The 13,304-nt window shown below is 38.4% G+C and overlaps 2 long non-coding RNA genes across 9 annotated transcripts in view; one reads left to right on the forward strand and one right to left on the reverse strand.

Annotated features, from left to right (window-relative positions):
- Positions 1–13,304, reverse strand: part of LOC128262954 (uncharacterized) — a 130,445-nt gene that overhangs the window by 89,187 nt on the left and 27,954 nt on the right. The gene's annotated exons all lie outside the window — the stretch shown is intronic.
- LOC128262956 (uncharacterized) lies at positions 11,439–12,614 on the forward strand. The gene is made up of 3 exons (XR_008268396.1): positions 11,439–11,574; positions 11,676–11,872; positions 12,379–12,614. It is a non-coding gene; the product is annotated as an uncharacterized LOC128262956 (long non-coding RNA).

The following is a 13,304-nucleotide window of genomic DNA, read 5'->3' on the forward strand; positions in this document are numbered from 1 at the left end:
ATACATATATACTGCCACTCAGCGTAACTTTTTATGTGCAACATAGCAGAATGATTGTGTTCCGTTCCAGAAATATCAGCACAACAAGCACGACAACAACTCCGGCCACAGCAACAACATCTTAAGCCGTTTCGCATAAAATTTCACACACCATTTTAGCCAAGTGCCACATTACCTGCACACAAGATGGGACTCGACTCGTCTCCTCCCTTTGCCAGCCCTCTGCCCGGAATGTCCTGTGAACCAAACCGAGTTGGAAAAATAAAACGTTGGAAAAATGCTGGAAAACACGAAGCTGAACATAAAAAATACCTTTTGACACATGCAAGCAGAACCAAATGGGGGCGTGGCCACAGCCAAAAGTGTTGGCCAGTTGAAGGAGGCGGCAGGGAAGGCTTAAAATCAGCGGGCAAGGACTAAAATGGCGCTAGCCAAACGAGCTGAAAAGGAAAAGAAAAATCTTGAAAATTGCATTTTAAGAAGAACTTCGTGTGGCTACATCGAAAAATCTATAAGCACACATACACATGCAAGGCTATACATGTATAGATATATATATATATATATATATATATATATATATATATATGGCAAAATGCGACTGAATGCAGACGATGGGAAAAGGATACAGGGAAGCTCAATCTGGCACTGACTTGGGGCCACAATAGCCATTCGGCTATCCAGTTGGTCAGCAAAGCAAAGAGGACCAATCCAATACAATTTTAACGGTAATGTGGGCGAAAAGCAAGCGCTGGCGAAATTGATATGGCCAACAAAATGGTGAGCCCTCACATTCACACACCCAAACAGCTGAGTTGCAGATGCAAACGAAAACATCACGTATACGCACCATAAACAGCGGAGCTCAAAGGATCCGGAAAGGGGAACTGATTGCTCCGGTCTTCCTTGAAACATTTTCCAAACTATCATTTCGAAACAGAAAATTGAGTTTTTGCTGATGGTCTGTGTTTAAAAGCAAAATTTTACTTTTCCCAATCCATATTTAATACAATTTCAATAAACTTATAAACCTAATTCTTCTGTAGGAAATCCTTTTAAATTCTGGGTGTAAAAAAAAAACCACCATTCAACACTATGTACTGCATGAAATTCCGTGCGTTGTGCGTTGGCATAACAATTTCCACTTTCACTCCGAGCATACCTACTTTGGCAGAAATCTAAATCCAGAAGCGCAAAAACTGAGCGGCAACAACTACAGAATTATGGCAACAAATTGCGAACAAACAGGCAACAAACAAGTGAATCACCTTTAACGCTTCCTATGCACTTTTTGGTCTTTCGCCCTGCTACACGCTCTCTATCCTTTTTCCGGCCAAAGGAGCACAGGGCAGTCGACAGGGAAAGGCAGCACGGCGTTCGATGGGCAGAAGGAGTGGCAGGTTTTGTCATAACTTGCACTGCCTTCAGGCTGGTGAAAGAGCCAGGAATGACAAGAACTGCACACTGAGAAGCAGCAGCAGACTGGTTGAACAGCTAAAGACCGAGACATACATGTCAAAGGACAACGAAATCCTTGAGTGTGAGCTTTGGAACGCGTACACAGATAAAAAATAGTAGAAGGATAGTATAGATAGTATAAAATTCTTTTTTAACAGCAAACAAAAAACGGCTATTCAGAAAATAGCCAATAGTATACTGTGTGTGTAAAATTTTCATGTTCGAAACATGTGTACTGATCTACGAAGCCTGGTTTTTAAAAACCCTTTGCTGTAACTTGGCCAAAATTAGGGGTATAGCCATAAGAGTGACTGTTTTGAACAGCTGGCAACCTATACTACCCATCCACAATCGGTTAGGACAATTAAATTGGTTTTTATAAAAAAAAACGATTTTGAAAATCGATTTTTTGAAAAATAAACTTAATGTCCAATTTTCTCATTTTTGATAAGGGGGTACATAATCAACTTTTGCAAATATTTGAAAAACTCAAAAAAATTGAATAACATTTCTTTGGCAATAGTTACTAAAACAACCGATAAGAAATAGGTCCTTGTGTTTCCGACTGGATACTTCTCGAAATGCTTTACTTTAACCTACTAATGCTCGATTTGGTTCGCAGTGTATGAGTTTATTTCCGTTTGTGTGCGTTGCTTAACACTCAAAAGCGGAAGTAAGCGGCGTGTGCTGCGGTCGAGGATGAGGATGTGGATGAGCGGAAAGGAGTGCAGAGGAGGCGGAAGCAGGAAGCAGGCTGAAGTTTGTTTTCTTGCGGCCTCCTGACTGGCACCTCTGTCTGCTGCTGCTGCTCCTGCTGCTATTTCTGCTGCAGTGACAGCAAAAACCAAGAAGAGACAACGGCACGGCAGCCCACGAACGCGAAGATGGCAGCAGGTGGAAAGCAGAAGGCTACAGCCTGCAGGCAATGGGCGGAAGGCGAAAGGCGAAAGGAGAAAGGCAACAGGACAGGTGTGCTGCAGCAACCGACACAAAAATATCACTTTAAAGTTTGCCAGTGAGTCCTGTCGTCTGTGTTGGTTTTTGACATGAAATTGCATTACATTTCACACGGAAACAAGTTGGGTGTTGCAATGCGTTGGCTTGGCTCTGCACTTTTGAACATTGTCTTATTTTTATGCCAACTGTCGTTTGGTTTCTCGAGTGAAGTGTACAAATTAGTTGGCCTTGTCGCAGGCAGCAGCAGCGAGAGCCGCAACAACAACTTTCTTTTGTCTGGCATCCTTAAGCTACTTTTCATCGATCCGCTCAGCAATTACGTGCAGCGTTCTCTCTACGGAAACAATTTATCAGACTGGGCAAACGACCCAAGCTGCTTTTCTCGCCGAAGGAAACAAAAAAAATTGAGAAAAGAAACACGAAAACAAGGGCCTCGTCCACTTTTCTCGAGCAGAATGTATGCCCAAAGTGCATGGTAAAGTAAATTTTATTTAACGGCAGCAACAAACAAACAAAGTGGGCAAATTTTCACCACGGGTTATGGCTGGAAATATGAGATACTCTTTAAGTATGAGTAAGTTAAAATTAAATAATATAAAAATAGGTATGTCTGTAGCAGTATCCTTATTGAACTGATCTCAATGAAGTGCATGTTTAATATAAGACTTAATTACCCCATTATTTGGTTTACTTTCATTTCGTTACCAATTTAATAAAAGATTTTTTTATATTGATTTTTTAAAGTTAATTAGATTAACAATTATATACATTTTTGATACATTAACAAAGAAACTAACTATTTAAGTATTTGTTTCCATTCAGTTTCCCTTCAGCAATCATATTTGTAAGTTGGTATACCCCTGCCTCAATCAACCGACTAAACGGGTCCTTGAACTGCGTGGAGGGATACGCCAAAACAACAGAGGAAAACACGGCCTCGGGCCAATGAACTATATTAAGGAACGCCCACGCCAGGGATATATGTGGAAAAGATCGGAACCCATCCCCTTCCATCCCAGTTCGCTTACCTCATTCGGTTGCTGCCAAATCGTCACATCATTACTTATAGTCCGGCAAAATATAGTGTTTTGTGTCGGGCCTAGCCTAAAAATAGACTGACTCCGTCCAAATTGAAAACGGTTCGGCTAAAATGCACTTAACGGGCCAGATCCCCGCCAGTCCCCTGGCCGTTGACTGACAAGCGCCAGTGCTGAAATTTATTGTGCTAAGCAAACGGGCAATTTACCAAACTGCAATCGTCGGAGGAAGCAGAAGGAACTCGTGGTTGCCAGAAGGAGGCAGAGAGCGCGCTGTGCTTAATCGTTGCGCTAAATTAACACGTATACGCCATGTGGCTGTCCAAGATTTTTGTCTGCCTGGCAATTGCCGAGCTGCAGGTTACCCGTTCGGTTAGTTGCTCACATGTTTCGTTGCATACTCTAAAAGCGGTAGAATGTTTTCCTTTCTTGGTATACTTTCGTGCGCAGTAGAGCTGTGCTGCAGTACATGTAGTACTTCAAATTTACTTCAATTTAAAAGATGAAATTTTTCCAAAATATATGTTAATTCTTAATTACTTTTTAAAAATAAAATTAAAGACTCTTATTTATTAAGGCAAAACTATATGAAGTCAAGGGATCAAGCAAATATCTTAAAAACAACGAAGTTATGAAAATTTTTATGTTTTATAGCCAGACAACAACTTATTAATTTCAATTTATAGCTTGACTTTTAAGTGTTTCAAAAAGGTTTTTTGTTAAAATAAAATAGGTACTTAAGTTTTGCTAAACGTTTTTTTTATCATAGTAATAATATTTCATACAATAACTTGTGATATCAAACAAAAACACCTCTTAACGAGGTAAAAAATTAACATAACCAAGTTTTGTGTTGAAAAATGAAACACGACCAAAAAAAAATTAATATAAAATAAAAATTTTAATTTTCCTACTATGACAAGCTAAAAGCTCATTAAAAAAAATGTTTACCATATTAACATTTAAAATAAAAAAATTGTGGAATTTATATTTAAAACATATACTTAATAATTAAAAACAAGCTTTCCTACTGTATCAAGAGTCTAGGGCAGTTTACTTAAATTAAAAAAAAAAAAATAAACAGAACTATATTGGCTTTGTCGTTATTGGCTTAAGAGTCAAAACCTCCCGCAATTTTTTCCGCGGCAATGCTCACGTTTTATGCGCCACAATTTCACAGCTAGCCAAGTGGAGGTGCCAATATTGTTGTAAACTGCTGATAGTTGCTTCTGCTGCCAATGTGGCTGTTGCCTGGCAAAGTGCAATGCGCCAAATGCGATTGCCATTTGCTCTGCAGCTCGAATTCCCCTTTGCTTTTTTTCCACCAGTTCGTGGTGCTCCGTGAGGAGTTCTTATTTCTGTTTCTGTTTCTGCTTCATTTTTATTGCATTTCATTCGCTTTTCGCCACTCAGCAGCAGCAGCAGCAGCAGAAGGAGCGGCCAGCGAAATGCGAAATACATTTTTAGTTTTCTAATCGACGCGCGTTCATCGCATAAAAATAATGCAATAAACGATAATCCAAACGAAGCCAGCTGCTTTTTTGGCTCGACTTTTGTTCGGTGACTCGATAATGTCTTGTTTATGGTCGTGGGCCAAAGAGAGAAGGGGGAGCTAATATCTGTGCAGGAATGATGGTTAATATCGGAATTCCTTGGCAATGGTTAAAACGACCAGAAGAAATTACTTTTTGGTGTTTATAGACAAAAAGCTCTAATATTTTTAAACCCTGTTTTTATATATAGTGACACGCTCGGTCCTTTAAATTGAAAATGTTCTAAAAATCTTAGCAAATTATTAAGCTTAGTTTAAGCTGTTGTAAAATCGCCCTTAACGCACTATTTGTTAACTCTTAATTTTGTTTTGGGTGTCAAAAAATAAAATGAAGAGAGAAATATAATTTAAATTAAAAGCAGTTTCAGTTCATTTGCCTTCAAAAATCCAATTGTCAGCCACTTCGATTAGCTTAAATTTGTTCGAAGTACACCCGAAAAGTAAATCGAGTGCCGTTTCAACTTAAAGTTCAAATGAACTTTGCCAGCAGGCATCCAGGTAAGAACAGGTGAACAGAGCTCCGAAACAGCTGAGCCATTCGGAGGACACAGGACACAGAGCATCTGAGAATGATAAACGGCTCGGCTGATAGAGCTAAGCAAGTTGAATGAGGTGGTGGGGGTGTTGTTTGTTTTTTCAACTTTCGTTCGCTACGCGAAATTTAACAACACAATAAAACACATCAAATAAATTTGCGCTGAAATTTTGCTTATCGGCGAGGCGTGGCAGGGAATTGGAGGATTTTTAGGCGGGAGATTTAATGGCGACTTGATAAGCAGACAGTCAGGAGTCGCTTTAAACGCATGGTAATAAACTCAGCGAGCCGTAAAGCTGTTTTCGGAATCTAAATAGACTCGCCAAAGCAACTTGAATTTATATCCCCACTCCCCAGCGCCCCTCCGGCAAAAAGTTAAGAGTTGAAAAAAAAAACATGAAGCGCGGCAAACAAAGGCTAGAAATAATACCGCGGTATGCATAATTTTGAATGGTTTTTCGGCGCCGAGTCGGCCACATTATGCAACATTCCTTTTAGCATACCCAGACATCTATGGAAACCCAACCCAACCAACCCCCTGGCCGCATGCTCATTATGATAATAAAAATGCTGAGCGGCACGGAGATATGGCCAAGCAGGCGGGGCAGATCTGCGTGGGAAATTTCCACGGTCTTCCACGGTCAAAGCCCACAACAACAATTAAAACGTTATTAAGCGGCCGACAGAGGAAAATGGGAGCGTTGCAAGGATGGCCGAGAAGGAGTGGGTGGAAATGGTGAACCACAAAACAGATATAATGAAAGGTAGAAAAGCTTGAAACGAGCTGCAAATAAATGACAATGCTTTTGGTTTTTTTTTTTTTTTTTGACCAAGGATGTGGACAAAAGGCAGCCCTGCTAATGAACGTGTGTGTTTAATAGCAAACGTACATTTTTCCACGTATGTCAGAATACATATTAATGTGGCTACAGTGTACAGTCAATAAGTCGAGTTGCAACGGATTCAATTTGACGAATTTGTACTGTAATCAAAAGTTATTAAATAAAATAAGCTTCATGTCTGATTCGCATGATGATACTATAAATTTCATATATAAATACATATTGACAATCAAAAGATGAAATTAGTAAAACCAATCACTCAAGCAATTTACTCAAAAGCATTTACTTTTGAATAATTTAATTTTGGTTGTAATTAAATACTATTGCCTAGAAATATTTAAAGCGTGTTGTTAAAGTTTTATAACATTATAACAATATGTAAACGTTAACAATATATAGGAAAGAATGTTTATGGGCAAGCAGTTAATAAAAACAATACGATTTCTTTTATTTTTAAGTACAGCTGTAACATCAAGTTAGAGCAATAGCAAATTATCGATCTGATTGCCTTATTATCAGAAACAAAATTAAAATAAACTCTTGTTGCACAGTACAATGTTTCTAAATTATTGTTGCTGTTGCTTTGGCCGGTGCATTTGTTTTCTGGTCTTGAAATGTTAATTACGGCCAAAGAAGTACATGAAAAGAATTCCATTTTGGGGCGCTGGGAACGAAACAAAAACTTCCCAACTGTTAATTATTTAGTAAGGCAAGAGAACAAAGAATCTTTTTGCTGGCAGAAAGACAAAGCAACAAACAAATAAGCACACACATACTAAAAAAGGAGGTGGTCGGCAGCGAAACATACAGAATAATGCACTCTGGCACACATTCCCCACAGATACACAAATATTTGTAAAATCGCAACGAAAGTTCGTATTGGGGGGGATGAGAGAAAAACAAAGTTATGACTCTGCATTTTAATTAATGAAGAGAACCGAACACATTATTTTCCTGATAGGAAAACGGAACCTTTCTCTATTTTTGTACACAGCGAAGCGGCTCTAACTGGAAAATCAATTTTACTATGACTAAGAGAGGAAAAAATTTATGCTGGATAGACAAATTTTGTTAGTTGTGAAATATATACATTTTCAAAATCAGTATCATCAGCAGGGTCGATCTAGAGCTGTTCATCAATATGTTCGTCGAGTTCTATAAGAGCTGCTGATTTGTGATCTAAGGTTCCAATTGTGAATCCCAAAAATTTGTTATGGAATTATGAAAATCTGAAAAATACATATATCTAAAACAAAAGAACGATAACAATGTTGGGAGTAATTAAAAAAACCTTTTTAAGGAATCAAAACACTAAGTCTCTGAATAACTTTAAAGACTAACCAAGTTTTGTATCGTTCTGTTTTTTATTTATTGTTCGCTCTAAAAAAAATATGATAACTAGCAAGTTTTCAGGTTTTATTAAGTTGAACCTTAAGAACTTACTTAGTTTTAAAAATTAAAAAACACATTTTCTAAGCTCTTTGTAGAATAGAACTGACTTTGTTGCTCCACTTTGTTGCCTAATTGGGTAGGATCTACTGAAAAGCACTCGAAATCGCCGTGCTAAACAACTCTTGACGCAGCAGCCGGAAACAACAATAGAAAATTGCGCGGCAGAACCGGAAGCGGAAACTTTGAACCACTAGTAGTTATGAGCATCGTTAATTAAACTTCTCCATATAAATCATAGGCCCCGAAATGGAGGAGAATTTCTACGAGCTGCCAGGTTCTCGGCCACACCCCTATTATCTGCCTATCCATCCATCTATCTGGCTATCTGGCCAGACCGTCCATCTCTTCTCCGGTTTTTAGCCTGCTCCACTTGTTCAACTTTTGTCTTAGCTTCCTTTTCCTTGGCCTTTGTATGCTACAACTTGAGGGGACGAGCGAGAAGGGTAGACTTGGCCAAACACTTTTCACGTTGCGCGAAATTTATCATGATTCCATTACATAATTAAATCCGTTTTAATAGAAACTTTGCACGTCTCCTGTTGTTGCTCTTGTTGCTGTTGTTGTTGTTGTTGTTGCCCTCGTCTCTTGCTGCTGTTGCTGCTTTTGAGATGTATTTGGTAAAGTTTCCATCGCCAGGGCCAAATTGAAAAACAAAACAGTCCAAAGGAAGCTGGAAAGTTGCCGCTGCCGGCGTCGCTGCTATTGCGTAAATGAAATTAAGAAAGTAACCAAAGACTCAAAGCTGCTGCTCGCACACGCCCCCATCAGCCCCTTTACCTTATCTGCTGCTGGCATCTAAACACTGGGAAAAAAACCTTCAATTTAATTTTTTTTTATTCTCAAACGGACACCTAAGAATTGTGTTTTGTTTAATAAAAAATGTTATTAACATCGTGTCTTTTATAAATTCCGTAGAAGTAATAACATAACTTCGACCAATAAGTTTCTCTAAAGTTGGTAACTTTGTGTACTTAAGGATAAATTACTGTGTATATTTATTCCTATTGTTTTAAAATATTATTTAATACTTCTTTGCTGAGGACTATTAAACTTTAAAAGTTAAATTTATTTGTATGCTACTATTCAAACTACTTTCAATTCAATATGAAGAACAAAAACCTTATTTTTCACTTTAAATTGTTTCCGAGATCTAATGAAATTCTTTCTTCCAATAATGTAAAGCTAACCACTTTTTTGCAGTGAATCCCTGGCTTTTATATCTGTTCCACTCGTACCCCGTCTGCCACTGTTGCTTGGTTTTTGTCTTGATAAATTACCCCGTCCTTGGCAGCGATTTCAACGTTGTCGGGCGACACAGTAAAGTGATATTTTTATTTGGAGTCTCGCTTTCTCCACTCGGTACCCACTCGGTTCTTTTCATTCTTCACCTCGTCCCCTCAATTGCTGCCATTTTTAAATCTTGCCAAATTGTTAACGACGCTAAAGTTGCCATTGAATGAGAGGAGAGGCGTTCTTGAAAGTCCTGGCGTTGGCCAAAAGGGGGGTGCGGTGTAGGGTGGTAAGTGGGATGTTTGAGGGTCTCCAACAACTAGGAGCAACGACGACAAAGTTTAGTAAATGAAAATAATTTTCAGTTGGAAAATTATTTAAAGTAGTTCATTAAGTGGGCAACATTATTTTTCTTTTTTATATATACCCGCTGTCATTTGATAGGGAGCTAAAAGCTTAAACTATTTATAAACTATTTTTTACTTGCTTGCCAGTGACAATAACGGTTGCAAAACCATTTTGTTTGACAAAATTAATTTAGTAAAGGAAACATACGTGTGTTAGGTTTTGGTTTAAGGATAAAAAATGTATAAAATATAAATATAAAATACATATAAGGTCATTTTGGTTTTAATTCGAAAGTCAGTGTAATTTGTGTAAAATTAATTTGAGGACTTTCCTTAACCTCTAAAAACAGTTGACCTGATTAAGCAAAGAATTACGTTATCATGAACAATTTGTAAAATGTATCCAAGCTCTTCGCGTAACCGGTTGCCCCACATTCTCTAGAATTTCAATTAAAATCACATTTGATAACCACATGAAGACCACACACCCCGCTATTCAGTTGTTTGTCTTTCTTTTAGCCCCTTCCCCTTGTGTCGCACTTTCCTTATCCCCGCTTGACAACTCACTTAAATCGCAATAAATAAAGCAAACAAAAACTGAAAAAGGTAGCTCACACACCTGACAACATTGAACGGGGGGCTGAGTCGAAACGATCCCGCATCACTGATAAGGAAAATCCTTGGAAATCCCACTCAAGCCACGGCCACAGCAACAACGAGAAAACCCGTTCTCAAATGCCCGCAACGGGCATTAAAATAAAATTAATTTTTCTTCCACCCAAGCAGGCAGGCGAAGCGAAATGACAAAACGATTGACTATTAAAATGGATAAGGCATAATATTTTTCGCATTTTGCGTTTGCCAAGAGGACAGAGATTGGGCGGTTATGGGCAAAACTTGTGGGAGGTAGCGCCACGTAAATGTAAAAAAAATAGTTTACAGTCGGAGCTTATCTCACTGAGCCAATAATGTTTGCCTTTTCACAATGACAAAAGCACTCAAGCACAAAGTGGCAGATCGGGTGGAAAAAGGGACTTTAGGGGCATAAAACGCGCAAACTTAAGGCTTAAAATAAAAATGAGAAAAGTTTTGTGCTCATGATGGTAACAAAAAACACTATCACTCCCCCTCATGCTTAAAATTGACACATCATTTATTTAAATATTATTATGAATTGAATAAAATCCCTAAAATCTAAATTCATATATATATATATATACACATAGAACTCGAGATATAGGTATTTTTAACAATTTAAAAAAAATTAAAAGACTTCGAATTTATTGCTAAGTTGACATATCTTCATTGTTTTTTAACATAAGCGCATAAAAATCATGTTATTATGTTTATGTTATGTTGTTCTTATTACAACTTATTATCAGAAAATATCATTAGTATCTTATCATACGAAGAACTCATAAGTTTCTGTTTATGTATATCTTTACATCGCAACGGCAATTAAACATTGCGTTTTAGGGCCACACCCCCTTTTAAAGCCACAGGAAGTTCAAGCTGAAGATGCCATGAATAATTTCCTGCTGCTGGTTGCTGACTGCTGACCAAAAGACACAGCAGGGTGAGTGAGATAAAGCATAGCTCCTGCGGAAGACAAAGCAACCGCAGAGTGGGTGGAAGCGGGCAATATGTGCTGAGAGGATGTGAGTGGACTCGAAAAAAGTTTCTCCGACTGCGGTGCGGTTTAGTTGGCTTTTGGGGTCTTCTCTTTTGGACACAAGCGGCCTCCACAAACCCCTTGCCCACACCCCCTCCCCCCGCCCCACTCACCACGTCGCCTGAGATTATGGCTCGCTTAGTGGGCAATTATCGCCTGCAGGGCCCATAATTATTACCATCACCAGGACCAAGTTGCATTTTCATTTCATATTCAAAAGGCGTTCTCCATCCCTATCTGTGTGCCTCGGTCGCTCGCTGGGCGGTCTCTTGGGCGGTCTCTTGGGCGGCTGGTTGCATGTTATCTGCTTCCACACATGAGTGGCATGAGCAGGCCGAGTGAAACTACTACGAGCACATGCTGAAAACATAAATATAGCCGAGATATCCCCAGGGGAGCTGCAAACGGGCGGCTTTCGGGGGTAGAACCCGTCAGTCGAGCCTCCTCCTCGCACAATGGACTCCGACTCCGGCTCCGGTTGCTAGTGGAATTGTAAGTGCCCTATGTGCCCGGACTCTGATGAGCGACTGCCACTAAAAATAATAATAAACGTAAATTTCTCTAATTTACACTCACACACATACACTCGCAAGCAAAGGACAAAGGGGCCAAGGCACACACAGCTTATGACAGGCACACTGACACAATGCCCCATAGAAATGTTCTGAGGGGAAACCCCCGAAAACGAAGTTCGAACTTCAAATGCCCTGCAGGAATAAGAGAAATCATCAGTATCCATAAAAACTTTTCAATATCTGTGAGTTGAATGTTAAAGTCCTGTTTAAAGCAGGTAAGTGACTTATAAATTTTTAGTAAAATCAATTCCTCCTTGTTGTGCATAAAATAAATTCATTTAGGCTTTAATAGCTCCAATGACATTCCTCTCTCCTTTTTTCTAGTTCTTTAAACTCTTAAATACTTGCTTATGTTATTTATAAGCATTTCCTTTGAATATACCTAATAATATTGAAAATTAAAAACAGGTCACCATTTTCGAACTATTGCTTTGACTATAATATAAGTAATAACATTATGTATATATTAAGTCTCAAGTAAGTACAAATTTATAAAATTACATTATGGATTTTGAAAATATAAAACCTATTATTTATAGCTTTTTAGAACTTTTGATAAAAATTACGGCAATAAGTATAGTTTAACCAATTTTTCTCTGCACTCACAAACGTTTTCCTCGAGTCATTATGCTCCTTCTGGCGCGAGCTATCTCACTCTTACCCACCATACTCCTTTACCACGTCACATAAACAACAAAGTCACTGAAATTTAATTTCCCAGCGTCAGCAGGAACAACAAAAAAGCGAAAGGATGCCAAGGAGTGCGAGCGAGAGATGTAGAGCACTTGGCAGCATGTTCATGTTGCTGCTGTTGTCATGTAGCGACAGCGTTCTCCCCTCTCTGTCGCTCTCACGCCGCTGCAGTAGCCGAAAAGTTGCCTTATCACTTGGGCGCATTTACATAAAAAAACCACAAATAAAAGTTGCAAACTAACGCAGTACCAAGGAGCAGAAGAAAAGGACTTTAAGGAGCAACAGCAACATCTGAAACGGAATCAGAAGAAGAGCCAAAGAAAATAGAAGCACAATCACAATTGGGTTTGTTTGTGCACTGAAATAAATAGTAATTTTAAGGGGGTTAAACAAAAATGTAAGTAACTAGTCTTCTTTTGAGAAAGAAGAGATTTCGCTAAATTGCGCGGCCCTATTAATGTATTAAAGAAAAAATATAAAGCTTAATTTTTATTTTGCTATTAATTTTAATGTTACTGTATTTATTTAGAACTATTTAGCGATTAAGCAAGTTATAGAATGCTTAACTGATTATGATTATTAATTTATTATCGCCAATGGATTAAAATTCTTTCCGGCTAAGTTTTATCAAATTAATTTTACAGTCATGCATTACTTAGAATACATTACTAATCAGATCTTTCCTGACGACCAACTTAAATGAAATATTTGCAGTCAGTGAAAGGGTTTCAATTATAGATATACAATTATAGTATAAATATATAATATATATAATAATAAATTAAAAAAAAACTAGGCATAAATTAATGTTTTATTAATATATTTGGCTGCTCCTCGACTTTTCCCGCAGTGTACCCCTCTGCCTCTGTTCTTGAGTGAGAGTGACTGTGGCAGTGAGTGACTCTCCAAGTTGCAGAGGGTGGGAGGGGCGCGGGCAGGGGCGTAATGAAGGGG

Source organism: Drosophila gunungcola, unplaced genomic scaffold (genome assembly GCF_025200985.1).
Source record: "Drosophila gunungcola strain Sukarami unplaced genomic scaffold, Dgunungcola_SK_2 000001F, whole genome shotgun sequence".
Taxonomy (NCBI): domain Eukaryota; kingdom Metazoa; phylum Arthropoda; class Insecta; order Diptera; family Drosophilidae; genus Drosophila; species Drosophila gunungcola.